Source organism: Psammomys obesus, unplaced genomic scaffold (assembly GCF_907164565.1).
Source record: "Psammomys obesus unplaced genomic scaffold, mPsaObe1.curated_primary_1811, whole genome shotgun sequence".
Taxonomy (NCBI): Eukaryota; Metazoa; Chordata; class Mammalia; order Rodentia; family Muridae; genus Psammomys; species Psammomys obesus.
In genome coordinates, this window is record NW_026596120.1 from 6,541,633 (window position 1) to 6,569,373 (window position 27,741).

Consider the following 27,741-nt stretch of genomic DNA (forward strand, 5'->3'; position numbering starts at 1 on the left):
AAGACGATTACCATGAGTTCCAGGCCTGCATAGTGAGATCTGTTTGAGAAGTGGAGACAAGTCTTAGAAGAAAACTCAGAAAAAAAAAAATATAAATAAAAATGAGAAATATGCTAACATAGAGACAGGGAAATACGACCAGAGCCTATTGCATCATTAGATAATGAAAATCAAAAACCCAGCTAAAGGCTGTTAGAAAATTGGCCTTAGCTTATCCTGCTACTGTACAGGTGCCAAAAACTGGTGGCCACTCTCAAAGTTTGAAGAATTTACATGGCACCTCATAGATTCTAAAAAATGTAAGGCTATAACTTAAATAGGAAAAGTAATCTCTAAAGGTTTTAGGAAAAAGTAACCTTTAGAGATTAGTCAAAGTGTCCAATGTTGTAACTGTGGCAAGCAAGGACACTTGAAACAGGAGTGTGGTCCAGGTGGTCCTAGAAACAATGTGTTTTCTAGAGACAATACAAAACAAAGGCTCCAGCCTTCTGGAGAACGGTGTGGCAAAGGCCAGCACTGGACTAATGAATGTAGATCAACAAGGGACAAACAAGGACACCTTTTGACAGGAAATGTCCTAGGAGACCCGATATCTGAGGTAGCCTTTCCATTGGACCTGAGATGGTCACGTGCGTGCAAGTCATGCTGGCTGGCCATTCTTGTTGTTTTCAGCAGACACCTAGTTTTGCCTAGTTAAGCCTCCTGTTTTTCTTGGTTAAGTTTTCTGTTTTGCTTTGATATGTTTACTTGGAAACCTATATAAGTGGTTTACTCTGTAATAAAGATGGCGCCTTGATCAGCACCGTCTTGGCGTCGCTTCTTCATGTTCTCTGTCTCTTTCAATTCCCAGCCCCTTGTGCAGGCGGTTACTATTGGTGGTCCCAGGCGACTACAGATATCAAATTTAAGTTGGCCATTTTAGGTCAGCAGTGAAGAAGCTCATCCCCTGAGCAATTAAACAGCACTGCTACAGATATAAACATTAATAACCCAGATATCAAAGTCAGAGCAGCTTGGGGAGATAAAACAAAAAACTCAGGAGAGGTGAGAAAACAAGTATTTTGGCAAGCTGCTGTAAGTGATAAGAGACCAGAGTTAAAATTAGTTAGATGGAATAGAGATTAAAGGCTTAGTGGTCGTAGGAGCAGATTCACAACTTCACAAGATTCCTGGAATCAGCTTGGCCACTTCAAAGCATATCTACACAGCTCCTAGGAATTGGGACATTATCTGAGGCAAAACAAAATCTAAAATGTATTAAATGCATAGGACCAGAAGGCCAAATAGACAAATTAAAGCCATATATGGCTAAAACAGCTTCAGCTTTAAAGCAACATTAAGGCTCTATGCCATCGGGCAGTTGTGCATGCCTGTAATCCCAGCATTCAGGAGGCAGAGGCAGGTAGATCTCTGTAAATTCAAGGCCAGCCTGGTCTACAAAGTGAGTCCAGAACACCCAAGGCTACACAGAGAAACCCTGTCTTAAAAAACCTAAAAAAAAAAAAAAAAGACCCTAGATGCTGAGTTAAAAATACAGATTTTGTTCAATAATGCTACCTTAGAGCAATGTCATGCAATAGATTATTTGTTTATTTGTTTATGCGTTTCTTTTTGTAGAGGTTGGAGATATGTACAGATATCAATACTTCTTACTGTCGATTCAAACTCAAGATTTCAGTGTTTCTGCCTTGAATTCTGAAAAGACTGACTCTGAGATTACACATTTATTAGAAGTGATGACAATTATGGGAACACCTGTACAAATTAAAACTGACAATGCTCAAGCATATGTCTCTAGAAGAATGAAACAGTTTTTTGCATATTATAATATAAAGCACATTACAGGTATACCACACGATACTACAGGACAAACAGTTGTAGAGAAAAAGCTAATCATACTTTAAAGAGATGCTCAATAAACAGAAAGGAGTAAGAAAGACCCCAAAAGATAGATTACATAATGCTTTATTAACTTCAAATTTTTTATGCTAAGGAACAAAAAACAGCAGCTGCTGAGAGACATTGGATTATGGAAAAAATTACTGAACTAAATCAACCTGTTTATTTTAAGGATGTTTTAACTTCAGAATGGAAAGCAGGGAATGTGTTACAGCGGGGAAGAGGTTTTGTCTTTGTTTCAACAGGAGAAGAAAAACTATGTATTCCTTCAAAATTAATGAAGATTAGATTTGACCATCTGAAAATCTTTACTGCAGACATGAAGGAAGAAACTAAGAAAAACAACAAAACACGTAATAAAAATTGCTGGTTCCTCTACATGGAGACAGCTCTGAGACTGGCTGAAACATGAGAAAATGTCTCTGCACAGCCAATAAGTCTTGTTGTCTACTGAGTCCTCAGGAACTATCATGTCATCCTTTCATATGACATGGATAAAAAATGTTTTTTCTTTATTCTTTTTTTCTTTTTCTTTTCTTCTTTTTTATTTACTTTTTATTCATAATCATAAACTTAACTCTGTAATCCAACTAGACTTGGAGGGGAACGAGGAAAAAATATGGAACTCAGAGAACTTCAGTGAGAGCAGAGATCACAGGGTATTTGGAGCAAATGGGATGGAGGTGCTCTCCTGAGCTACAAAAGGAATGGTCTGCTGGGCAAGATGCCTACAAGTCAAAAGAATTAGAGTCGTCCACAGTTGGAAATTGTGATCTTCTTGCTGATCTTGCCATTCCTGGATCCAAAACGCTCCATGGCTTCCACAACGTTCATGCCTTCTTCACCTTCCCAAAGACCACAAGCTTGCCATCCAGCCACTCAGACTTGGCGGTGCAGATAAAGAGCTGGGAACTGTTTGTGTTTGGTCCAGCATCTGCCATGGACAAGATGCCAGGACTGTATGCTTCGGATGAAGTTCTCATCCTCAAATTTCTCCCTGTAGATGGACCTTTTGTGGGTGCCATTACGGCGTGTGAAGTCACCACCCTGGCACATGAATCCTGGAATAATTCTGTGAAAGGAGGAACCCTTATATCCAAATCCTGTCTCTCTGGTGCTCAGAGCATGAAAGTTTTCTGCTGTCTTTGGAACTTTGTCTGCAAACAGCTTGAAGGAGATATGGCCCAAGGGTTGGCCATTGGCCTCAATGTTGAAGAACACTGTGGGGTGACCCACAGGGGTCAACAGGGGCAAAAGGCAACAGGGGACAGTGGTGTCTGCAAAGCACATGGATGAAAATTCTTATCACACTTTGGTTATACAATCTAAACTGACTACTAAAGAAAGACAGATGTCTTTCACCTGGTCAAACAAAGAGCAGAGTCATCTTTAGTTGAATTGTGCACATTGCACAATCCACACAAGTGTTAATGCAAAAATGTATATTGCCTTTAAAAGTTTATGTGTTTAAAGAGGACCAGACACCAAAGGAAAAAAAAAAAAAAAACAAGTAGCCCAGGTGATTCAGCCTTAGGTTGGCTACAAACTGTTAACGGTCATGGTCTAGGGAGGAAACAAAAGAAAGGAGGTTAGATTCAGGGCTCTCTTTCTCTCTCTCTCTCTCTCTCTCTCTCTCTCTCTCTCTTTCTCTTTTTCTTTCCTCTATCCTTATTCCTGCCTATTTGGTGTTAAGGGAAAAAGGGGAAAGAAGAGATGAAAAGAAAAAAGGAAGGATGTAGGAATGATAGGATAAAAGGGTATGTTATTGAATCTACTTTCTAAACTAAAAAGCATTCAACAAGCCAAAATTTTTCCCTTGGTTTGGATCTTTGTATATTGATACAAATGTAAGGTTACTTTTGTTACCACAGACTGTACTTACGTTTCAACACTTGTATAAGGTATAGTACCTGTGCGACTCACTCAACACTGCGATGTGAAGTTCTCGTCCTTTTGTAAATCTGCCATTACAATCTGTTCAGGATAATTAAAATAGGAAAGTTACCAGTCACTCAAACTAATGGTCATTTTTAGTGACTAGTTTAATCACAGAAATAAGCTTTATTTGGCCTCCTGTAGATGTTTTCAAAATTAATCAGCTAGGAAAAAATCTAAAAACAGACAATGTTTGCCTATTCAGATATATATAGATAAATGGTCTTCAAAACCGCAGAATATGGCATTTAGAGATGTTATTGTTAATAAAAGGCTTTTGACAGTGAGACATGTCATCTCCTGGCAGCACCGCCAGCCTACACACACAAGAAGATGATGGGCATCGAAGAACTTCCAGATGGAGTTTGCTTCAAAAGTGGCAAGCTAGCCGCTAGGCAAGAAACTCCCATTGCCTCAACTGCAGGCAAAATACTGTCCAAACTGGACAAATGGGATGCAAGAAAGAGGACTGATGAAAGCTTTGCCAAGACAAGATAATCAGTCCTTTGTAATTCCTGCTTCACAGAAAAATCTGTCATATACTGGCCTAGAAGTCTGAAGAAGATGCCCCAACATTGCTGAGGAACCTTGGGTGACTGTCTAGGCAGCCAGCTCTGCCATTTCAATAGTTTTGGAAACTGCTTGCTTTGTGTTTCCTGTCTACTCAGGTAAATATTTATCCTTCTTGAGTCTCTGATGGGGTTGAAGACTAGATTGCAATTCAGCTTAAGCTATTTAGGATTTAAGAAAATGTTTTAAGACCTAAGAAGGTATTTAAGAGTTGATAAATGCAAGTTATGATAGAAAATTATTTGAGTTCAGAACTTTGAACTCACCAAGATAGGATAAGTAATAAAGTACTTTTCCCAGGACTGCCAAATACAAATGTACTGGAAATTGTGAATGTAATTCTTACCTTATAGTTTTCTTAATTATTCTCACTGTACATAGATTATTATTGTAAGACAAAGAGGCTTTATTGGACTAAAAGGGAGAGATGTCTGGGGAAGGTTCTGTACACTGTGTGTTCAGAGGCTGATTTCTGTGCCCAGAGATCAGGAGGCAGTCCAGATGTGGGCTTTGTCATTATTGTTGAAGAATCTCCAGTTTCAATGTTGTGTAAAAGCTGTTCTCCATCACCTCTGATTGGTTAATAAATAGCTTAACAGCCAATAGCTGGGCAGGAGAGTTGAGGCAGGACTTGCTATCCTAAAAGGAATAGAGGAAGAGGAGAAGATCACCAAGAGGAGGTCTTGATAAGAGAGTCATCATGAGGACACAGATGAACAAGGCGGTCCCATAGTGAGGCTAAAATGGCAGGTAACTGGTGCCTGGGAAATAGCCCAGACCAGAACGATTAGGTTAGAATAGATGAGCTGGGGCCTTGCTCACTGGATGCCTGACCCCTCTCCCTAGTTGCACCCCCCACCTCCTGGCCCCTGCTTCGTGCTGCTGTTTCTCTGGTGAAAACCTGTGCTGCAGCTCTGAAACCCACCAGCTGAGTTAGCTAGCAGCTACTCAAGTGCTTGGATGCACAGCAGGGACTCTTAAAAAGCCATCCCTGTGAAATGCATTCACCCTTGGTTCCCCATTCTTACCCAGTAGCTGCGTTTCTTGCTCAGAGGCAGAGTCTGTTTGGCTGTGAACAGGGGCACAACTGAAAAATCAGTGTATATTTTAGATACTGGCTCTTGGGGTGAAATATACAGTCAGTTGGCAGAGCAGTAGCCTAGCACTCATGAGGCCCTGGGTTGGATACCGAGCATCCCATACACTGGGCCTAGTGGCGCACAATGGGGAGATGCAGGCTGGAGAAAAAGACGTTCAAGGGCATCTTTACTGTATAGGAGTTTGAGTCAGTCCAGGGTATGTGAGACCCTGTCTTGAAAACAAGCCAGGGCCTTGGAGGTGGCTCCGTGGGTAAAGGCACCTGCTGCCAAGTCAGATGACGTGAGGCTGAGGCTCACGTGGTGGAAAGAGAGTCAGCTCCACACGGTTCTTCTCTGACATGTGTGCTGTGCTGCACATACCCATTCACATACACGTACACACATTCAACACACACACGTAAGAAAAGTTAAAATCAAAACCAACAAAATGAGCTACCTCTCCATAAAAAAGAGAGGCTGTGGCAGGACCTGCATATTTTGTGGTGCAGGCGTACCCGAGGTGTCTGCTGTAGATAATCCACTTGCTGAAGCTGTGCTCCTGAGAGAACAGAGCCGCCTGGTGACCTCCAGTAAATCAGTGGCCACGTGTCAGACAGATTACTTCCTCCACACAACGAAGAGCTGCTTAAACATTCTGGAATCTTCTCCAAAGGAAACCGACCGACTACCCTCTCCTCTCCCCTGGGATCTGGAATTTGCTTCCCTTTGGTTGGTTTTATTGCTGGTTGGTAGCTCCAGCTGGCCTTGAACACTTGTGCAGCTTAAGAACCCCTCAAACCTGTGATCCTCCTATGGACCTCCTTGGTTGCGATGGCAGGTTCGAGCGGCCACGCCAGGCTTGGATTTGGGACTGCATTTTGGCTTCTGCTCTTAGCCCTGTCCTACCCCCTAACTCTGTGAAGTATTGCTGGCCTCTTTGTAAAGGGGTGCAGAAGGCAATCCCCCAATAAAGGCCACCTGTATGTTCTGCAAGTCTCCAGCGTTGCGCACAAAAAACCATCAGCTTGGGAGGCATCTGGGGAGAGTTACTTGAGCTGATTGGTCTGGGTTGACGCAGAGACAGGGCAGTGGGTGAGAGAAGGTGAGCCGATGGAGCCTGTCGTTTAACATCCCAGAGAGTCCCAGACTGCAGTTGATGCCTTTGATCTTTCTAAGTTCCTGCTCCAAAAATCAAACGGATATGTTTCTCTCCCCTTTTTGTCAGCCTTACGCCCAGCGCGCGAGCGCCGAGAATAGCAAGATGACCAAGGATGGATTGTGCAGGTAGAGAGACATGTTGACAGACAGACTCCAGGCTGCAGATCAGGCTACGGTGACAGCATTGGTGGAGCATAAAACAAGGGTATTAAAGGTTGAGGATGAAGACTTGCACGGTCTAACAGTTCCCGAAAACCCGCATGTCGGGGCAACGCCCTATCCTGAGTCAGCTTCGCCTTTATAGGCCTGGCACCAGAACACAACAAGCAGAGAGGCCAGACCTGGAGGGCACACTCCACCCCCCACCCCCAGAAGCGAGGTGCAGACGAGGGCATGGCAAGCGCGCTTGAGCCGTTTTCACCATTGTCTGCTGCCTTACTGGTCATGACATGTGCGGAATCAGCCCTCGCCCCCTCATTCTTCTGGCATCCGTTAGAATAACACTTGCCAGTCCCGGGTCTGGATCTGTCTTCCAGCCTGGCTGTAACTTTCCACTTTTGTGGGGGTGTTGTGAGAATTTACAAGACTGAATTTGACAAGCTTTCTTTATCAGACACTTAGAGGAAACTGGGTTTGGCTTCAACCAAAACATGACAAACTTTAGACAAAGATTATAGGAAGTGGCCTGAGAGATGGCCCAGAGGGTGTAAGCCTGAGAGAGTTTGATCTGTAGGAAGAAAGAATTTAACCCCCCAAAAGTTGTTCTTTTGTGAGTCTGTGAGTTCGTGTACACAAGGATCTGCATACACACACACACACACACACACACATACACACACACACACACACACACACACACACACACACACCACACAGAAGCAACTTTGGCAGCAGGTGGAGGCTACCACAGAGACCCACAACTGATGGAAAGGCACAAGGTAAGTGCTCATGGGGAGCCCCAACTGAGCTGTCTATAATACAACCCTTATTAAGCCGCAGGGAACAGCACCTCAGAGGGGGGGATAGAAAGAGTGAAAGGGCCAGAGGACACTACTTGTTGTGAGAGAGTGTCTTCAGGACAGGGCAGGGAAGCAGCGCCCGTGAGCCCTCAGTGACGTGGTTGCTGCACAGGACCACACCAGTCGACACGCCAAGGTGGATGGTGGAAATTTTCACACGGCCCCATGCTTAGAAAAGGAGCAGAAGGCTCGGGAGTTCAAGGCTGGCTTTGGTTACCCTGTCTCAGAAGAGCAAAAATAAAAACCAGGGGCTGAGGAAAGAGCTGAATGACTAGTGTTTTCCTAGGACGCCCTAAGCCATGGGTTCAATTCCCAATGCCAACATAAAGGGTATGTGATAGCATACCAGCACTTCGGAGCTGGGAACAGGAGGATCAGAAGCCCAAGAACAAGGGTTGAGGATGTAGTTTACTTTCTCGTGGGGTGTTTCCCTGTGCTACATAAGCCTGCAGTCTAAACTCTCAGGAAGACAGGTGGATGAGAAGTTTGAGCTCATTCTCAGCTGTAAAGTGAGTTTGAGGCCAGCCTGGGATTAATGAATCTGTCTCAAACAGCAGCTAAGCTCAAGAACGTTCATGGCTGTATAGCAAGTACACAAGACCCTGTTTCAAAACAAGCATTTTATTTGCCCACTAAATCTGATCTAAGCTCTGTAGAAGAGGTATTTGTTGTTGTTGTTCCTCATCTAGAAAGGGTCTAGCTCAAGAAACAGGTTCTGTCTGTTTTCTGTGTATGAGGAGACAACCTTCCATTCCACTTCTTCCTGCCTCCACATCCGAAGTTAGCTTGTCCCGGAATGAACAGTTTAGGCAGTGCTGGGGACTGAGCCCCAGTTTTTGTGCATGCCAGGCAGGCACCCTACAAACTGAGCTCCACCCCTCCTTCTGTGGGAGATATTTTAAGGAAGATGTAGAGACTTAAGTTTCTGCCTTAGGCTGCCAAATCCTTTCAGAAAGCCTTGGATTCGTCTTAGCTCTTTCTGAGTCTTGGGACAGGTAGCAACATTTCTTTCTTCCTCTGTGAAATGCAATCAGCTAAGCTTTGCACTGCGGTTGTGAGCATGGAGGAGTACCTCGAAAAGTTTCAAGTACCGTGCCTACCAGGAAGCATTTGCTCCTTAGGTGGGTTCTTCCGGAAGCATTGATGGTTGCAGAGGCCAGCAGCACCAACCAGACAGCTTCCCTTAGGAGAAAACAAGCCAGCGGATTAGCCTCTAAAATAGCCAGAAGCTGGGGTGGCATGATGGCTCAGCAGTCAAAGGTGATTCCTGCCAAACTCGATGACCTGAGTTCAATTCACAGAAGCCTCATGGTAGAAGGAAAGAAGCTACTCCCAAAGGTTGTCCTCTGAGCTCTGCATGTGCCTACACACGTGCACAAATGAATGGATAAATAAATATAATAGAAAAAAAATTTAAGTCCCATAACACTGAGATACAACCAAGGATAGATCTGGCAGGTTCATGTCAGACTCGGGTTGGCCTCAGAGGGTCATGTTACTTGTAAAAATAAGTATGGGCTTTTCTACGCCCACTCTAGCTCCCGAATAATGACACGGAGAACTATTACATTTATTAGCAAATATTCATCAATCCTATTCCAACTATGCTGACGTGGTCTACTTCCCAGAGATGTGCCTCAGTTACCTATCAGCTTAGCCTAACCCTGGCTGGTCCTGCGTCATCCCTCCTCCTCATGGCAACTCCCTAATGGCACCCTCCTCATGGCAAACTCCTCACCGGCCTGGTGACTTTGTGTACTGGCCGCCTTCTCCCTTTCTCTCTCCTCCAACTGGGCCCTTCCTCGTGGGCTCGCAAGCCCCACCTCAACTTTTCTGCCGATCTATTGGCTGTTTAGCTCTTTATAAGCCAATCAGAGATGATGGAGAACAATGTTTACACAACATTGAGACAGGAGACTCTTCAGTAGTAACGACAGTGCCCATGCCACACTGTGACTAGATCTCTGGGCACAGAAGCCAGCATCTGAACGCACAGTGCACAAAACCGTCTCCTAACAGTTACTCGGGTCGGTTTAAGTTTTCCTGCATTTTCACTGAGCCTGGCGGTAGTCTCCTCTCACTAGATCTGTGTAGTAAGACTACTGGCAAGTTTTCACTGTAAGTGTGAACCATGCAACATTCCACACATCCAGGAAATCCAAATTCTTTTTTTTTCCCTCTCTCTCTCTCTCTCTCTCTCTCTCTCTCTCTCTGCAACTCAGATTTAGCTGGCCTTCTGGCTTTTTTTTTTTTTTTTTAATATGGCAATCCTCAGGGAGCTCGGTGCAGAGACCCAAGAAACCACACCTGCCTTGGGTGTGCCTGGAATGCGGTTTACACCATGGCCCTGGGGCTCAGCACACTCTGCTCTTCTAGTGGAGGAGCCACTGACATCTTCCTCGTATTTTTGGCTCCTGGCTTTCTCCCGCCCCTTGCTTTCCTCAACCCCCTACAGCTCTTCTTGCTACATGTAGGGGCTAGCTGCAGGAAAGGACTAGACAGCTGGCAAGGCAGAGGAGCAGGCTGGCTTAAAAATACACACTAGTCAGCTGGCATCTCACCCAAAGCCCCCTGGGAAATAGTGGCTGTCTTCTGGGGTCACCAACCACATCCCCACACCCTGTGTGTTTCAGGAGAACAAAAGAAGAAAGCAAAGAACTTCTGCTTGTGGGACAGGAATTTCAAAAATGAGCCTTGGGTTTTGTGCTCTCGTAGGGGTATGTGAGGCTGTATGGCTAGCAATCCTTCAAATAAAGGTAGAGTCGTAGGGAAATTAAAGTGAGCAGATCCAGAAGATTTGGTTTAACTCAGTTATGAAGCTACTGGCAAGGTGCTACAATAGCCTCAAAGAAGCAGAAGGAGAAAAGTACAAGTTCACGGAAAGCAGTGCTGAAGTGGATGAGCAAACTGACCTAAAATTGGTTTGGTGGTGTTCGGAGGCCAAACTGTGTTTCTCAAAAATTCCAGTGTTGAAGTTGCAATCCCAGGTACTTCAGAAATGTCTGTCCTGGAAACTAGAATCTTAAAGAGGTATTTATGTTAAGACGAGATCAGTACGGTGAGGCCTAACCCAACCTAAGTGGGGAGATTAGGCTGCACACAGCAGGAAGATGCCGAGTGGACACCAGGAGAGGAGAGCCACTACAAGGCAAGGAGCCAGGCCTCAGCTGCCAGCCCTGATCTCAGAAGTCAAGTCTCTCTCGCTGGGGCTGATCCCTAGAGCTTTGCATAGGCTTGTGCTCTACCACTGAGCCACACCCCTACCTCCTGGATTTCTGGAGTAGGCTTTGTTTTAAGATTTATTTCATTTGTGCGTGTCTGTCCGCCTCCGTCTCTGCATGGGTACGTGTGTGCATGTGTGTGTGACCAGAGAATGTCATCCACTGTTTTCCTCAATCACTCGCCTGCTCCTTAGTGACTACAGGTGCATGCTATTATAGCTAGTTTTCTTTTGGTTTTCAAGGCAGTGTTTCTCTGTGTAGGTAGCCCTGGCTGTCCTGGAACTCACTCTGTAGACCACGCTGGCCTCGAACTCAGAGATCTGCCTGCCTCTGCCTCCCTGAGTGCTGAAATTAAAGGTTTGCTCCACCACTGCCTGGCACTAGCTGGCTTTTTATTTAGATGCTCAGGATACAACTCAGGTCTTCCTACCAGCCATCACTATACCAAATAAGCCGTCTCCCGGGCCTTACTATCTGGCCTTTTATAGAAGAGAGCCCCAAAGCTTCTATAAAGATCTTGCATTGTTTTCCGTTGAAGCACAAATATTTCCCTATAAGTGTAATGTGGTTCAAGGTCATTCAGCCTAAGAATTCTGTCTTGAGATTACATGAGGCAGTAAATTTTCAAAATTTAAAAATATATTTTTTTGAGGGCTGGCCCTACAGTCTCCAATGTCAATTAGTTCATTAAAAGGAGCAAGTAAGCTACCCCTCAAAGAAAATGTCCAAAAGCATGTGGAAGGCTGGCCACAGTGTCCTCTTTTTTTATTTATTTTTTTTTATTTCTCTGAGTTGTTGTAAAAAAACCTTTACCTCTGACCAGATAGTGCCTGGTCTGGATTGTGCAATCATTGTTTGGCCCAACCTTGGGTGTCAGTTGCTGTCTGTGTCCAGGGAGACTGCTGGTGTGGATTCAGAGTCTTGGTGCCCAGAACTCAGACCCATGCCCTGTGAGGGAAGGGGGTTGTCTGGGAGTGGGAACTGGTTGTGGCCACAGTCAGCCCAGGCATGTTCCTCACCCCAGTTCAGTTACGATGGGCTCCTTCTTGTTTTAAGTCACACATTTGTGTATAAGAAAACGTTCCGTGTAGAAATTTGCTGAAATGGGCAAATTATAGAATTCATGTCAATTCAGAGAGGTATAAAGATGTATTGTTTCATGTGGGACTGGGGAGCCAGCTGGCTTGGAGCAAGAGTGAGGCCAAGGCATGTCCAAACCCCGAAAATCTCGTCCTGAGACTGGCAGGAGTACAACTACCCCTTGCAGTTCTGGGCCTGCATGTCCCAGCACACACAGCCTTATGAATTTCTACCTCCTGAATTTCTGGAGTAGGCTTTGTTTTAAGATTTATTTCATTTGTGCAGGCGTCTGAAATTCTTCCCAGCACCTTGGCCCCCGTCAACGATGCACAATCACCCTGATGGCCTCTACCCATTCCCCCTATTAAATGAGCTGTCTCTTGGAAGCTGCCTCCCAAAAGTCTGTTTCTCGAGCACTCGCTGCTGCCTGAGGTCTCTGTCCCAGCCATTCCTGCCTTGCTCCCCATCCCCAGATCCAATGTCTGTGATCACAGGCGGTCACACCATTATGGGTGGGGAAGGGGGTCAGGAACAGCAGCTTCACAGAGGGACCGTTAGAAGATTTTCTAATCTATTGCTCCCAAAGAGACACAACTCAACACACCTCCCTAAAACAAAATGGGGGCTGACATAAGGCAGGACGCAGTATCTACTGAAAGGGTGACGAATCAGAAATCTCTGTAATCGTTTCCCTAGATGATGCAAGCATTCAGCAAAGTGTATTATTTTTCTAAGATATTGAAAATTGTTGTAGTAAATCTTCTAATATCTCAAGCACATTTTTCCCTTGCTTTCCTGATATGACCCTTCCATTAAGGCTTATATTGCTAAGAACAACTGTTGAAGAAAAAAAAAGGGCTATTTGTTTTTACTAAATTAGTGTCATCATCATATTTTACTGTTCAAGACTTTATAAGAATGAAATCATATTATTCAGCTCACTCAGTGATGCATACAATACAATTATCTTTACACTCTGACTGAAGAGCTGGTCGTGGTGGTTCACATTTGTAATCCCAATACTCAGGAGGTAGGAGCAAGAGCATCCAGAACTCATGGCCAGCCTACATCACATGCTGATTTTGACACAATCCTAAACAACACCTGACCTTACTTCAAATAAATGAATAACTTAACCTTCTGTGGCTTGTAGCATCAAAGATTAAGAGCTCATCACTCTTTTCTATGAAAATATTGTCCACGTCTTCTGATTTGCAAAGATATTCTAGGATCCTTCAAACAGTTCATCAAATCTGTCTTCTTGAGTGTAGGCATGTGATTCAGTGGTACAGACTGCTTAGCTCTTCGATTCCCAGAGCCATCAAAACAAACAAAACAAAGAGTATCTTCTGTTTTCAAGAAGCAAATACTAAAAATCATTTCTGAAAACCTGGAATAGTAACAGTTGCTTCTTCACTGATAATTAGCTTGACACGTGTGCATGATGTCCTCACAAAGATGGTCGAGGATGAGGGCAGCGGATGGGCCACAGAAGGGGGCCGGGATGGGTTAACCAAAACTAAGAATATATGAAAAGGTTTTATGGACATCCACTACGTTGTCCACTAATTAAAAAAAAAATTAAAGGAGTTTAAATAGACACGCCCTACGTGGATATCCAATGCCTCTCTCAGGATACGTGCATTATTAAATGAGAAATCTAAATGCCAGGAGCAGGGTGCCATCCTACAGGTTATTGGTCAGGAAGAATCTAGAGACCCCTAACACAACACCAGTTATTGCCATTGCTTTGTGTGTGTTGGGGGGGTAGCTTTTTGTTTTTCTGAGAAACGGTCTCGTTAATGTAGCTGCCCTGGACCTCACTATGTAGACCAGGCTGGACTCAAACTCACAGAGTGCCTCTACCTCCAATGTGCCGGGTTTAATGGCTTGTGCCACTGTTCCCCACTATTGTTATTGCTTTTGCACTAAATTGACAATTAAAATCAGCTAGGACACACAGCTTCCTTCTGAGTCCATTTCTGGAATTATCTGATAGAAACTTCTTAGCAGAGGAATTTCGAGGTCAGATTGGCTATGAGCATGTCTATGGAGATATCATGATTGCTTTGTTTTATTGTTATTAATTTTTTTTTGGGGGGGGAGAAGTTTTCACTGTGTAGCCCTGGCTTTCTGGAGCTCGCTCTGTAGACCAAGCTAGCCTGGAACTCACAGAGACGTGCCTGCCTCTGCCTCCGGAGCGCTGGGATTAAAGGCATGTGCCACCACTGATGTCTTCATTGTTAATTGATGTAGAAGGTCTTGCCCATGTGGGTGGTACCACCATAGGCTGGGCTATGGAAGAGAGCATGAGCCTGTGACCAAGCCAACAAGCAGCGTTCCTCCACGGTTTCCGCTTGAGCTCCTGCCCTGACTTCCCTCAGTGACTGTGAGCTGACATAAATCCTTTCTTTCCCTAGTTACTTTTGGTCAGAGTGTTTATTGCAGCAGCAGAGAACAGTCTGGAACACTCAAGGACAGTTTTATTAGAGTCTGGAAGAAAAACAACAGGGTGGGCAGGCTGTAAATTTCAGCAGCTTCCAGCAGAACGGAGAGAGAGGGAAAAGAGAGAGGGCCACACCTGTGGAAGGTGGAGAGTGGACAGGCAGCTGCACCACAGAAATGGTGCTGGGCAGAGAACTTCAGAGAAGTGAGAAAGCAGGGGCGTCTGGGAAAGCATATCTAGGCTTTGGCCAGTCTAGAAAAGAAGGAAAAGAAAGAGTTACACTTTTCAGCGTAATTCAGGAGAGCAGGCAAGTGCCTCAGTGCTCATGTGGAATCTCTGCAAGGGTCTGCAGGAAGAAGAGGATTCTGGGAGGGGAAGTCCCATTAAGGATCATTATTTTCCCCATCTCTGTAGCATGGCTTCAGGACAACCAGCTTTCTGGGAAGGGACACTCCTGGCCTGGCCAGGTGATAGATAGGTCCAGAAGGATTAGCTCTCAAAAGGGGAGGACAACCCTATGTCATATTTTGCCAAATTTAGAATGTCAGGTCTCTCTCCAGGGACAGAGATGGAGATTAGAGTCTATTCTTTTGACTAAGAAGTAGCCTTCTCTTCAATGTTTATCTATCTATCTATCTATCTATCTATCTATCTATCTATCTATCTATCTACCTACCTACCTATGGTCACACTGCATAGCCCTGGCTGGCCTCAAATTCACAGAGATTCACCTGAGAGCTAAAATGAAAATTTAGCACCACCCCTACCTCACCCCACCCCCACCTCTCCACTGTTTCTTATGGTACTTGGAATCCAAGGAGTGACAAAGCTGATGTTTAATTTGTCTGGGGTCACCAGGGAAACAGGAGGTAAGGTCCAAACTAGACCATGAGGGGAGTTCATCTTCACTGTCTCCCCACCGAGGCTGTCGAAACTTTGAAACACGTTTTAGGGAGGACATCTATGTCCAGCTTCAAATCCTTTTCCCTGCAAAGAAGCAGATGACACACTTGAAGACAGGGGAAGAGAAATACAAAAGGGACAGTAAAATGACTGTTTACTAAGAATTGGAAATGCTCATTTTCCAGGCACACCACAAAGCTCCCATTCTCTGTCACAGGGCTTTACGTAACTCATGGAGACAGGGTCCTTCTCCCAGCCCTCGTGAAAACCGTGACCTCACTGATTGCCATAGGGGAAAGGAAAATGTGTCCTGGTTGCGGGCTCCCCTGCCTTTCCAATTGTTCTGGATGGAACTGTCCCATCTGAGTCCCAGTCCTCCCTCGGAAGGGCCTTCCTTGAGACCCTTCATCAGTTACAAGCTAGGCACTGTGGAGAACTGTGTCGGTGGAGACTCCCTGCTCCTGCTGCCTGCCACTGCCTGGCAGAGAGCAATTGACAATAACAAATCCACTCCAGGCTCATCCCACAACGTCATGGCCTGTCAGGGCCATTCAGTTCTGCAAAGGGACCCGTTTCTACCATTTCTTCCTGCCACTCAATGGGGAAAGCGCCTGCTGTAAATTGGAAGAACTTACCTGGGTCATGGAATCCCGTCACCCAAAAACTCTGGAAAAATCGTCAGTTGCATCAGCATCGTGTAAGCCTCCCATAAACCGCTGAAAGATCTGATACAAGCCAGGGAGTCAATTACATGGCTTTCAAAGGGGACTTCCTGGGTTCACCAGACTTTTCTCTTTGAGGAAGATGATTGCAAGAGACAGCTGAGTGGCCTTGATAAGAAACATTCTAACAATGGCATGGTAGTCTTTCTCCCATTCCAATTCAGTTGCAAAGACTACGATTTAATGATACAACTAATTGCTTTGAGGGCTGGAGAGCTAGCTGAGTCAGAAGGGCATCTCACTTTGATTCCTAGCATCCACACTTGGTGGCTTCCAACTGCCAGTATCTTCAGCTCCAGGGGACCCCGCTTCCTCTTCTCAGCTCTGCAGGTGTCTATCTGTACTCACCTACATAGACACACACTTTATTTATTTATTTACTTACTTACTTAGCTGGCTGGCCTAGAACTCACTATTTAGACCAGTTTGACCTCAAACTCACAAAGACACCTCTGCCCTCTGCCCTCTGCCCTCTGCCCTCTGCCCTCTGCCTTTGCCTCCCAAGAGCTAGGATTAAAGGATGTACCATCATGCCTGGCTAATAAATCTTTTTGTAAACAGTAGAATTTCTTGGAGACACTGGGGGTGTTGCTCAGTTACTGTGCCCTCGCTTAGGACACATGAGGCATTGTGCGCAATCTCCAGTACCTATAAACAGAGATTGCCGAGGCACACTGTAGTCCCAGCACCGGCAAGGGGCAGAAGGAATAAAGCCATCCTTGGCTCCAGCCCAGCCTGGGTATGATGGTTTGAATGAGAGATGCTTCCCCATAGGCTCATGGAGTTAACAGTTGTCTCCAGTTGGTGGCTTTGACTGGGAGAGAATAGAGACCCTTTAGGAGATAGGGCCTCGCTGGATGAAGTACATCAGCCAAGTCCACCTTTGACGGCACAGAACCTTGCTACCTCCTGCCGTCTGATTCATGATTGCAGAAGAAATGTGAGCTCCCTGCTTTTGCTCTGTCTTCTTGGCCATGATGGGTTCTATCTTCCTGGAATCCAAGCCAACACAAACTTTTTCTTACTGAAGTTGCATTTGCTAATGGTATTTTATTGCCACAACAGAAAAGTAGTTAATATACTGGATAGTGTGAGGCCCTGTCTCAAAAAACAACAATGAAGCAACAAAATAACTCAGCCAGGCAGTGATGGTTCATGCCTTTGATCCCAGCAGAGGTAGGCAAAGGCAGGCAGATCTCTGTGACTTTGAGGCCAGCCTGGTCTACAGAATGAGTTCTAGCACAGCCAAAGCTACACAGAGAAACCTGTTTTGAAAAAACAATAATAACAATAATGAAAATAAAACAACTCTGAGCCTACTGATACATACCAGGACACTGAGCTTGTTGGCCAGCCCATTTAGCCCAATCAGAGAAGGAAGACAGAAAGAAAAGAGAAAGCAAGCCAGTACACTTTGGTCCTACGAGATGAAATATTGACAAACTTCCTCAGGGAGAAAAATGCTATCTTGGTTCATTGCCAGCAGCAGCTTCACCCAGCAAAGCCCTCTCAGAAAGCATCTGTTGTTGTGACTGTTTGAGATAAAACTGTTTGTGACATTGCTGGAAAGCTTACAGGGAACAGCTGCTCTGTGAAAGAGAAAGCTGCCAACACTTTCATTCCAATGCTGTGTTTTGTAAAAATCCATCCGAATGAGACATTGTTTGCTATATGTAGAGGTATCCTCCTGAGCTAAGGCAGATGCCAGGCGAGTGTTACCCAAGGCAGTACCAAGGCCCTCTGCCTCCTTCATTCACAGGTTTCTGAGATGCATTAAATCCTTTCTTAGGGCTTCTTTTCTTCTTAAAGGCCTGAAGGCCAAGGATCAGAGGTCAGTGAGGACAGAAGCAAAACAGTGTCTTCTGGCTGTGACCGAGCGGCTGCGCTCAGGAACTGACAGCAGCTGTGGGTACCGGCACAAGATCTGTACAGGAGCAAGCTAACCAGCATCCTTTTGGAGGAGAAGGGGCAGCTGATGGCTTCTTGTATGGAGATTCAGATTTTTTTTTGTTTTTTTTTTTTTTAGAGGTGTGGCCCGTGGAAAGTAGGCCATATCTCAGCAAGTAGCCTGACATCCAGGAATTATAGAGACTACAAACAAAACTTGGTGGGTATGGTGGTTTCAGTAGGAATGGTCCTCAGAGGCGCATATATTTGAATGTTTGGTCACCAGGGAGTGGAACTGTTTGAGAAGAAAGGGTAGGAAGTGGGGCCTTGGTGGGCCTCAAGGTTACAGAAGCCCATGAAAGACCCAGGGCCTCACTGCCTGCTGTCTGCGGGTAAGGATGTAGCTCTCAGCTACTTTTCCAGTATCATGCTTGCCACCATGTCCCCTACCATGATGATGCTAGACTAACGCTCTGAGTTGTAAACAAGCCCCCAATTAAATGCTTTGTAAAAAAAAAAAAAAAAAAAAACAACAAAAAGAGTTGCCTTGGTTATGGTGTCTCCTCATAGGAAAAAAAAAAATCACTGACTAAGACAGTAGATTATAAAAAAAATGAAAGAAAGAAAGGAGGGAAAGAAGGAAGAAAAGAAAGAAAGAAAGAAAGAAAGAAAGAAAGAAAGAAAGAAAAGAAAGAAGTGGCCAGGCATATGGCATACACCTTTAATTTGAGCACTCAAGAATCAGAGATGGACAGATCTCGTTTAGTTCGAGGGCAGCCTGGTGTATAGAGTTCCAGGCCAGCCAGGGATACAGACACTGAGACACTGTCTGACTGAAAAAACAAAACAACAACACCAATGAGCTGGCAGTGGCTAGGTCTAAAGGCAGGCTGGATCGCTGCTGCTGTGGCCACGGCGAGGATGTAATCTGGCTGACATGTAGTCCAGTTTGCCTGCGACAGTCCCAGTTTACATTTGTCATCCCGGCGTCTCGTCTGGTTTCGCATTTGTTCAGACAAAAGGGTCCTGTGGGCATCTCTGGGGCCCAGGATGGCCTATTCATCTTTGTATCCAAACCCAGACATTTAGCATCCAGTTTTCCTTGGTGTGCGTCCAACACTATGATTGTTAAGTAAACAAAAGCAAGTAGATGTTTTCCAGGCCAGTGCGCAGCAAGCATTTATTAAGCCATACTCCCGAAATGAGTTCCCAGGATATCAAGGCTTAGAAAGTTCACTCTGCCTTTGATAATTTAGACTGGCGGAACCAGACAGGTCAAAAGGTCAATTCAATAAAGCAGCATAAATGGTAAGATGGAATGTGAAGTGAAGATAAACAGCTGTGTGTGTGTGTGTGTGCGTGTGAGTGGTGTGTGTCTGTGTTGTGGGTACTTCACAGAGATGTATCATTCTGAGAGTGTGACGGATGTCACACCTGAAAGGCTATCCAGGCCATCAGCACTGTAAGACATAGAATCAGGAGAAATATGGAAGATATTCAGGAAACTTGTGACGAATCTGTGTTTCTGGAAGGCAACATTTTTGAGTCTACAGCATGCTAGGATGGATTTGGGTTCTGGCCTTATGTTGTGAGGTGTCCACCAGAAAAGCTTGCTTTGACATGGGTTTAAGACAATGGGAAGTCTTTACTAGCCAGCAGGTGACTGCACTGGGTGATCGGGATCCCAGTGTATCCCTGAGCTTTCTCAGGGTGAGCTTCATGCACAAAAACCATGTTCTGGGTTGACATACTTCAGTTAAGAAAAACAGCCAGAAGTGGAACTACAGAAGCCAAAAAGCAAGGTTAGTACATTTAGAGACTTTCCCCAAATGGTGGGCTATGATGGATTAGGTCTTTGTTTTCATTTTGGCAGGTGGTGATGTCTACATGTTGAGTTTTATGGCCCGAATGATACTTCCATCATGGAGTCAGTTGTGCTAAGGTGTCACAGCTGGAGGCGTGGATAAGATTGAGAAATTCTCTGCCGATGTAGAAAAAAACACTTTCCACTTTCACATTTCTCTGCCTCCACCTACCAAAGAAGCCAGATGTCTGAAGACACCAGCTTTCCACATTTTGTACTTTTGAACAGAAGTGTGGTGTGAGCTTTGAGAGGTGAACAAGTGGAAGATGCTAAGAGTAGGGAAAAGGGGAAGGGGCTTGCTTGGAAGTAGAACTGAACAGGATGGCTTAAATAGATGGAGGATGGCTACACGGATAGATAGACAGGTGAGGTAAAAATCCAGTTGTCCATTAGTGGCAGAGAATGGAATATTGTATGCTTATATAGAATGTAATTGTTATGACATGTAAAAGAAACTCTTATTCACCTGGCTCAATTGTCTCAGTCTTACTGCCTCCTTCTGCTGACCTAGGCCTAGTCCTGGAGGCTTCTAGCCTCCACACAATCTAACCTAGGCCTAGAATGTTTTCAGCCTCTGAGACTGCTGAATAAGCTCACCCTCTGTTGTTCATTCTGAGCTCTGGACTGGTTGCTTCAACTCAGCTGTTCTGGGTCAAACTCCTCTCCCAGCTGACTTATTCAATATGGTTTCTCTCTCAGTCCCTGAATTGCTCGTACTAACCCCAACAATCTTCTCTAACCTCCTGGATCCTTCTCATTCTCTTCACTTAAGTTCTCTCTCTCTGCAACCTGTCTTTATTACTGTCCTGGTAAAACTGCCTCCTCTCTCTCTGCATTGCCCATTAAGTAGCTTCCCTTTCCTTTCTTTTCTTGGGAGAGCTGGTATGTCCTATTTTGTCAGGTCTTTCTCTGCTTTATCGCTGTTTCTGCCACTCAATTAGACATCACTTTCAAACATGGGTGCTTCCTTCTACAAACTAACTTGACCTCCATCTTTTGGAATTAAACGCCTGTACCGCCACACCTTGACCTAAGCTTTTCTTTACCTGTAAGTTGCTCTATACCAGGCTGGCCTTGATCTCATATCTGCTTTCCTCTGACCCTGGAATAAAGGTGTGTTTTCATTCCAGCCAGATCACACAGTCCTAGAAGGTCTTTGGATGTGATCTCTTTCCAGAGCAGCCATGTTCTGAATCAAAATTCATCTATAATGACATTGCTGGATCTTGAAAAAGTTGTGTTCAACAAAGGAAGCCAGTCATTAATGACTATACTTTATATAAGCATATTCATATCAAATGTCCAAAATAAACAATTTCACAGAGACACGACGGGGACTCTTGGTAGCTTAGTAGGGGGAGGAAATGGGAATCAATTGCTAAAGGTACGTGGTTTCTTGGAGGTGAGGCAATGGAAATGACCTAACATTTATGTTGGTAGCGCTTGGTTGTTAAAAGCAGTAGACTTGGAACTGGAGAGATAGCTCAGCAGTTAAGAACATGGAATGTTCTTCCAGAGGACCTAGGTTCAAGTCCCAGGACCCACGTGGTGGTTCATTAATCCTCCATAATTTCAGTCTCTGGGGATGAGACACCCCTGCCTCCCGGGGTGTCAGGAAGGCACGTGGGGCATAGGCAAATATGCAGGCAAAATACCTGTTCACATAACATTAAAAAACAAAACAAAACAAAACAAAAAAAACCCCAGGCTTTCCATAGGCAGATTTTCTTTTATTTTTAAATTATAGTTCAATGAAAGTCATTGAATATATATTCTAGATAGTATTTCACATCTTGAGCATGAAAATATCCCAACTTTCTTGTGTATTTAAAAAAAAATTATAATAGAATATAAAAGGGGAAGAAAAAAAAGCAATGCTAAGCTGGCTGCTGATTCATCATCAGACGGAGAATCCAAGTCCTTCCCATCTCACAAACAGTTAAATCCAGTATTCTTCTTCAAAGCTAACTTGTCCCTATTTCCAGACTTAGCATCCGACCACTGCACAGCGTGACAGTTCATCCTGCTGAGGAAGGGAAGGCAGTTTGGCCTAGCTGAGTTGTAACCGGGATGGTCCAAGGGAGAGAGCTGTTGGGAAGGGTCTGAGGCCCAAGGCCCAGTACCTGACATGAAGTTTCTCAGTTTCGTGCTCTGCCCCTGCTCTGTGCATCCTCAGTGTTGGTTTTGAGCGGACTCCTCAAACCGGAAACCAATTTCCTTATATAATTTGATTATTTTCTCTCTTCCTTTCTTTCTCCTGTTTCTTAGCCTTTTAAAACTTTTATTATTTTTTAATTTAGCTGAATGAGTGCTGACTTATGATTTTCAACTTTTTGTTTGTTAGGTTGGCTTTTCAAGACAGGGTTTCCTGGTGGAGCCCTGGCTGTCCTGGAACTTGTTATGTAGACAAGGCTAGCCTCCAACTCACAGACATCCTCCTGCCTCTGTCTCTGCCTCTCTAGTGCTGGAATTAAAGACTATCACCATCGCCTGGCAATCTTCAACTTTTTAAAACAATAATTTATTTAATTTTTGATGTGCACTGGTGTTTTGGCTGAATGTATGTCAGTGAGAGAATGTCCTATTTTGGAGTTACAGACAGTTGTGAACTGCCATTTGGGTACTGGGAATCCAATACAGGTCCTCTGGAAGAGTAGTCAGTGCTCTTAACCGCTGAGCCATCTCTCCAGCCCCAATTTTCAACTTTTTGATAGTTCCAAACTTAGTGATTGATTCTAGCACTCGGGATGCAGAGGCACACAAATCTCTCTGAATCTGAGGCCAGCCTTGTCTACATAGTCAGATCCTATCCTAAAAACAAATAAAAAATAAAACAAGTCTCAAACTCATCTCTATGTTTGTTTTTCTTTCACTCCTATCTCCTATCTTCTACTTTTTTGTCCTTGAACTCTTTAAGGAGGAAGGCAACTTCTACTTTTTATACAGCTCTTCCACTTAAAAGACAGACAGACTGCCAGGCGCGGTGACACGGTGCAGGCCTTTAACACCCCCCCAACCCCCCCCACCCCCGCTCGCTCTCCACAGCGAGCCTAGGACAGCCAGGGCTCTGTTACACAGAGAAACCCTGTCTCAAAAAACCGAAAAACCAGCCAAACAAAAAAAGCAAAAGCAGAAAAACAAACAAAGAAACAAAAAAGGCATTTTAGTACGGGAAATTTCAAACATTTGGAAGAGGGCCTGTCTAGAATACACTGTTAGGATAAAGGCGGCAAAGGGTACCTTGGCAGACTGGGGACCAAGGTGTGGTGCTAAGAAACAGATTTAACCCAAGAGGTTTATTGGGGTAGAGGGAAGGGTGAAAGGCTGTCTTGTTGTGGAGACGTACGAGAGAGAAAGAGAGAGAGAGAGACTGACAGATCAGACACAGACGGAACAAGAGAGAATGAGAAGAGGCCTTTTAAAGAGTGCATGTTGCATAGCAAAATGCACAACTCTATTAAGGGCTGAAATGTGCTGCTTTGGCAGTGGTGAGTGATGACTATGCTTCTGGCCCTGAGTCAGGGCAGGCTGGGGGAGCGCCTGATTTGCAACTGTACCCTTCCTCTGCTTCAGTGACTATCAAGCATGGGCGATCCTGATCCTCCCATGGCCCGACTCTCCCCTACCCTGACACCAGCTATCATATCACTGGTGCTTCACTGTAAATCTAAAAGATAGCCTGGGATATAGCTCAGCGACAGGGCAACTGGCCTACCACGTGCAAATAATTGCGAGCTAAGAGGAAAATTGAAAATAATGCTGGATATGATTAAATGCTCGTTACACGCCAAATACTTTTAAGTGCTTGTTTGAATCTCATTTTTAATTTATTCTTCCTAATGACCCTAAAGACAGCCAACCCCTGCCTGCATTTTGTAGTTTAGAAAACAGAATCAAAAGATATTAAATATTGCCTGAAGTCACCCTCCTAAGTTTCCAACACAAACCTCTCTTTTGTTTACTTGGCGTTCTTGTTTTGTTTTGAAGGGTCTTCTGTAGCTGGTCTTAAATTTTTGATCCTCTTGCCTCTACTTCCCAAATGCCAGTCTGTGCCACCATATCTGTTTTGTTAATATGGTTTTGGGAATCAAATTCAAGGTCTTGCACATGCTTTAACAACACTCTATCTTAACAGACCTATATTGTCATCATCATCATCAGTGGCAGCGGCAGCAGCAGCATTGGACTTCTGAACCTAGGCCCTCAAGCATGCTGCTAGACAGGTGTTCTGCTGTTGAGCTTTATCCTCAGCCCTGAGACTGTGTGTCTAACCCCCCCATCCACCCTCAATGGAAATGGATGAAGTAACTTTTCTTCGGTCTCAGGGACCATCCATTGATATGTTAAGATGTTTCCCCTCCCCCCCCTTTCCAATATAGGGTTTCTCTGTGTGGCCTTGGCTCTCCTGAAATACCTTTGTAGACCAGGCTGGCCTCAAATTCATAGACATCTGCCTGCCTCTGCCTCTGGCATGCCGGGATTAAAGGTGTGTGCCACACTGGCAGGAGTACTTCCCTGCATCCTATTCCAGTAAACTCTCTCTGCTTTGCCTCTCTTCGCTCACCAGCCTGGCTTTCCTCCTCCACCCAACAGAGGTTCCATGGACTTGGAAACTAGACCCTGAGCTACACCGAGATAACCTTTCTCCCTTCCCAAGAAAGCTCATGAAGAACTGTCCCCTCCGATAGGCATGGTGACACCTGAATTTCAAGGCCAGCCTTGTCTACATGGTGAGCTTGAGGCCAGCCTGAGCTACATGAAACCTTGTGTCAGAAAACAAAAGCCACCAACAAGAACTGGCCTCTCATCTGCACAGTCCTTGGGCCCTTGGTATACTGGAAAGAGCACAAGATTCATTCCCAGTGCTCTTCAGGACTAAATTATCTACCGGTCCTACAGAGAAGATGTGGAATCTGAAGGGCCCTCCAGGAGGTACTTCCCTGAGAATGGAGGCAGAGGCAGAGGTCCAGGCCAGACACCCACATTCCATCACGGCCTCCAGCTGAAAAAATTAATTGCCTGCCCTTTGTGCCATTTGTCTTCTGCTGTGAACTGAGTCCTCAGTCCTCAGAGTGGGGTGGGCGGGGAGAACGACAGGCAGCTTGGAGCAGGGTCCAACTTGCTACTCTTTTAACTCCTTAGGGTGACAGATCCTCCTGCCATGAGTCTCTTGGCATCAAAACAGCCCCCTGGTTGGTACGTGTGACCAGAACTGCCATTGCCCGGGCAATGCTAGGGATCACAAGAGTCAGCAGCCCACAGACCCATCAGCCTTGTGTTTGCTTCCTGTGGGTTTGCTGTTGGCTTTTCAGTTGGCCTCTGGCACAGTCAAAAGTTCCACGCATGCTCAAGCCAAACAAAGAATACCCAGCATGGCCTTCGCATCTCAGCCTGCTTGGGACCATGGCAAGATCTGTCTACCCACTCGCCCCCTCACCGTCCCCACCTGGAAGGAGAAAGTCTCTCTAGTGCAGCAAGCTCTGCGGATTGATTAGGTCCAACCTGTCACTCACAGGTGACCTTGGAGGTGGACAGACCGTGACTCAGACCCAGATCCTGCGGGCGTCTGCCATCTATTGCTATTGCCCTGACTGAAGGGAGAATGGCGGCGCAGCCCGGGCAGGACAGACTGCATCCTGTGTAGTCCCAGCGTGGCCGAGCACAGCTGTGGGCTGTGACCTTGGCCGGGACGACAGCGGGGCGGGGGTTTTCGAGGGAGCTGAGAGACGCCAGGGCTCCCACCCTGACCGTTTTACAAGGTCTGCGCTGCAGTTCTTTCAGAGCCAAGGTCACGAGTCAACCTGCAGCCCTCACTGCAACACACTCCATCATCTAGAGAGAGCAAGGCCCGCGTGGGGCCCTGGTGGGGCCAGGCGGTCTTCGCCGGGGACAGGCAGGACGGAGAGCCTTGCCATCGTCCAGCAAACAGAGCCAGAAGCCGCCCGCGACGCCTCCTCCTCCAGCTCTTCAAAAAGCAGAGCCAGTCCGCGGCGCAATCCAAACACGGGAGGGAACGAGAACGTACATCTTTTGTTTGCCGTGGCAGGAGAACTGTTGAGCGGAGGAAAAAACAAGCTGAGCTTAGCGCTATCAGCTGCTTCCTGGGGCTAGCTCCTTCCTTCCTCCGAGGGGGGCCTGGCCGCTTTGTTCTCGTTCCCAGCTGCTCCTCTGCGCCTTTAAGCGGTGGCCTTTGCAGACCTCGCAGGAATGCAGCCCTGGGACCCCAGGGGACTTGGCTCCGAGCTCCGCCCGATGGCGGGCCCCGGGCTGCCAACCAGGGCGCTCCTGGCCTTGCTAGGTATCGCTCTTTCTGCCAGCCACTTCCTGGCTTGTTGGGGAGGGGGCGAGCCTCCCCCCGAGGGGCTTCCTGTTTTCTTTGATAACCCTGGGAGGACAAGGTTTCCGAGAGTCCCACAAGGAGTCCCAGAAGGGGTGTCCGTCGCAGTACTTGGTGCGGTGATTTTTTCTGGGGGAGAGAGTGGCATCCGTTTGCCCTGCTTCACATCCTAGCTCTAGCGGTTTCTAGCGGGTCACACCCCCAGCCAGCTGCCCAACCTCTCTGAAGCCGAGTAGCTACCTAGAGAAGATTAAAGCACTAACAGATTTGGATGCCTTCCCAAATCTTGGCCCAGTGGGGCCCCTCAACAGGTGTTAGCCAATTGTCACTATGCCTGGGTTTTGGTTACTTCAGTGACACAAGAAAACCAAACAGAACCTTTTAGGACTATCTGCCACACAGTCAGAGCTCAGCAGCTGGGCCTTCTCTGGAGTGTTCTTCAGCGTTTTTCATGATTCGTGGATCAACCCCCTCCCCCTCCTCTCCATTCCTACACACACACACACACACACACCAGGATGTGGCAGATTTCCCACTGTGCCTCTAATTCGGCTGAATAAAACTGCAAGTGGGACCCCGGGTGGTTGCATTTCCTGGCTGAGATGAGACAACTGCAGGTGCCCGGGTTCAGCCAAAACACGCTGCAGACTGCATTCGCTCAGCCAAGGCCTTGAGGACCAGGGTGACCACCCTCGCTCCCAGAGATGCGCGGCAGTGACCTCTAACAAGAAGATCTGCTACAGTGGCGACTGTTTGTTTCCAGACCTTGTTTCAGGTAGCCCAGACATGCTCTAAATCCACAGTGTAGTTAAAGATGAACTTGGGCTTCCTGTCTCTGTTTCCTAAAAGCTGGGATGGCAAGTGTGCCCAGATCATGAAGTCTAGGGAGCCAACCCGAGGCTTTGTACAACACCCGAGGCATGCACTCTTCCAGCCGAGAAACACTTCACTCTCCCTTCTGAAACAGGAGCTCGCCAAGTAGCCCAGGCTGGCCTGGAACTTGTAGCTCTCAGTCTCCCAAATGCTGGGATTATAAACTTAAATCACCCCACTTGGGCCCCCCCTCCCTTCTTTCTTTTCTTAACTTTTTTTTTTCTTTTTTGGTTTTCTGAGACAGGGTTTCTCTGTATAGTCCTGGCTGTCCTGGGGCTCTGTAGACCGCCTGGCTTTGAGCTCACAGAGATCCGATTGCCTCTGCCTCCGAGCGCTGCGATTAAAGGTGTGCGCCCCCACTGCTCTGCATCATGTAGTCAGCCTGACTAGATGGCCAGGCTTGCTGGACCAGGCTTAGGGAAGATGTCTAAAGTGCCTGCAGCCACGTTCAGGGCTGTGATCAGCCTGTGTGCCACATCTGTGCCAATAGGAAGACACTGAGGGGTCTGGTGTGCTGAACAGTGGCTGGATGTCAGCCCATTCTCTCTCCCATAGCCAGGCACCCCTCGTGAGGAGTCAGTTTGTCCATCCGCATGCAGCAGCCAGGGGACAGAACCAGGATTCCCTCTCTCAGGGAGGCGTCCTCTCCTCCATCTTGCTCCAGAACCACATTTCACACTGTGAGTGATCGAAGTGTGTGCTCTGAGCTTCCAACCTGTATTAGATACCATCACCTAGACTGCTATGT

The 27,741-nt window shown here is 46.0% G+C and overlaps 1 pseudogene; it reads right to left on the reverse strand.

The window, feature by feature from the left end:
• Positions 1-2,643: 2,643 nt before the first annotated feature.
• On the reverse strand, positions 2,644-3,189 carry LOC129692982 (peptidyl-prolyl cis-trans isomerase A-like; annotated as a pseudogene).
• Positions 3,190-27,741: the final 24,552 nt, after the last annotated feature.